Raw genomic sequence first — 2834 nt, 5'->3', positions numbered from 1 at the left:
CATCCGCGACTACATTTTCTTTACCCTTAATGTACTTGATCACATAGGGGAAAGATTCAATAAATTCACTCCATTTGGCATGACACTTGTTCAACTTAGTTTGACCTTTTAAGTACTTAAGCGTTTCATGATCGGTGTGTATGACAAACTCATGAGGTCTAAGGTAATGTTCCCAAACATGTAGCACACGCACTAAAGCATATAATTCTTTGTCATAGATGGGATAGTTAAGTTGAGCACCGGAGAGTTTTTCACTAAAAAAAGCAATGGCTCATTTTTCTTGCATCAAAACTCCGCCAATTCCGGTACCACTTGTATCACAATGAACCTCAAAGGTTTTCTCAAAGTTGGGCAAAGCAAGAATCGGAGCATGAGTAAGCAAAGACTTGAGCTCATCAAAAGCGGTGGATTGCAAAGATCCCCAAACAAAAGGAGCATTCTTCTTACTCAAGGCATTCAAAGGACCGGCAATTGTGCTAAAGTTTTTCACAAAGCGGCGATAAAATCCTGCGAGGCCAAGAAAACTGCACACTTGTTGCAAATTGGTGGGTTGGGGCCAATTTTTAATTGCCTCAATCTTGGATTCATCAACATGGACACCCTTGGAAGATACAACAAAACCCAAGAAAACCACTTTGTCAACACCAAACGTGCATTTTTTCAAGTTTGCATAAAGGCGTTCCTTGCGAAGGGTTTGCAAAACAGATTTAACATGATTAATATGCTCTTTCATGGTTTTGCTAAACACTAGAATATCATCGAAGTAGACCACAACAAAGACTCCAATGTAAGGTAGAAGCACATGATGCATAAGACGCACGAAAGTACCGGGAGCTTCCGGTAAACCCATAGGCATCACTAACCACTCATATCAGCCAAATTTGGTTTTGAAAGCAGTTTTCCATTCATCACCCTCTTGTATGCGGATTTGATAATAGCCACTTTTAAGATCAATTTTTGAGAAAAAGTTGGCTCCACTAAGTTCATCAAGCATATCATCTAAGCGAGGAATGGGATGCCTATAGCGAACGGTAATAGCATTTATAGGTCTACAATCGGAACACAAGCGGAAACTTCCATCGGGTTTAGGCACAAGTATAATGGGAACGACACAAGGACTTAGGCTTTCACGTACATGAACGTTGTCGATGAGTTGTTTTACTTGCCGTTGAATCTCCTTGGTTTCTTCGGGATTGACTCGGTATGGAGCTTTGTTTGGGAGAGGCGCTCCGGCGATGAGGTCGATTCGATGATCAATGCCTCGAAGAGGAGGTAGACCTGGAGGTAGCTCATCGGGGAAAACATCTTGGAATTCCTGCAAAAGAGATTGAAACACTAACGGTAGCTCGTGAGAGGTGTTAATTGTTGGCTCTCCATCCTTGCACACAAGGACAAAGTGCATTACAGTCGCTGGGTTCTCACACACTTCTCTCATCTCACTTTTGGTGGCAAATAGGATGAGGTTTTTCTCTCTAGGCGAAGAGGCGCTCAAGTTTGGCTTGTGGCTCTTACTCATTTTTGGGTGGATCACTTTCTCACTCTTCTCTCCATGATGGGTGGCTTGCTTGTCGGCTATCACTTGACTAGGAGACATAGGTCATAGCACATATTCCTTCCCTTTCATCTTGAAGCTATAGTGATTTGTGCGCCCATTGTGGATGACACCACGGTCGAATTGCCATTGTCGACCAAGAAGGAGGTGGCAAACGGTCATTGGGACCACATCACACTCCAAAGTGTCCTCATATGCACCAATTTTGAAGGAGACTTGGACCGTATGCTCGACACATATAGTGCTGGAGTCACTTAGCCATTGAACCTTGTAGGGGTGCGGGTGCTTCCTCTTGACCAATTGAAGCTTGGAGCATAGTTCTTCACTTGCCAAGTTGTGACAACTACCTCCATCGATGATGACCTTGACGGACCTTCCATTGATGTCGGCCTTTGTGTGGAATATGTGGCATCGTTGGTCTTCTTCTTATTGATGTTGAAGAGTCAAGACTTTGGAGACAACGAGAGCGGGGCTCGAATCCTCATCACAAAAGACTTGATCATCTTCATCCTCATTCATGCGCCGGTGCATGGCCACTTGCTCAAGGGCTTCCATCTCCTCTTCACTCATGGAGTCATATGTACCATCATCATTGAGGATCATGGTGTGCTTGTTCATGCATTGGAAGGATTTGTGGCCTCGGCTGCCGCAAGTGAAACACTTGAAGGAGCTTGTTTTGACGGTCTCATCGGTTGGAGTAGATGATGAAGCACGCGGCTTGAAGTTGCTTGTAGTAGGAGGAAGACGACTTGAACTTGCCAAAGTTTTCTTGTAACTTGACTTGTCGTCATTGCTTGGAGAAAGCTTGGTTGATGTAAATGTTGGAGGAGTCGTTGAAGCTTGGTTGTTGGAGAAACCATAGGACTTGGATGAGTACTTGGCGTACTTGAAGTCATCTTGCACTTGACGTTCGGCCTTGGTAGCTTGATGTACGAGCTCAATGAGGTTGGAGTATGGTTGGAAGTCGGCAATCTTCTTGATGGGATGATTGAGTCCATTCAAAAAACGTGCCATTGTTTGCTCATCATCTTCCGTGACATTGGCTCGGATCATGGCTATCTCCATTTCCTTGTAGTATTCTTCAACACTCTTTGTTCCTTGCTTGAGTAGTTGTAGCTTCTTGAAGAGATCGCGGTTGTAGTAGGTTGGCACAAAGCGTGCTCGCATGACATCCTTCATTTGAGCCCAAGTGGTGATTGGTGGTTCACCTCTTGCTTGACAGCGTTCAAGGACTTGTTCCCACCATATGATCACATAGTCTTGGAACTCAAGTGATGCCATA

Source organism: Triticum dicoccoides, chromosome 7B (genome assembly GCF_002162155.2).
Source record: "Triticum dicoccoides isolate Atlit2015 ecotype Zavitan chromosome 7B, WEW_v2.0, whole genome shotgun sequence".
Taxonomy (NCBI): domain Eukaryota; kingdom Viridiplantae; phylum Streptophyta; class Magnoliopsida; order Poales; family Poaceae; genus Triticum; species Triticum dicoccoides.
This window is presented reverse-complemented; position numbering follows the sequence as displayed.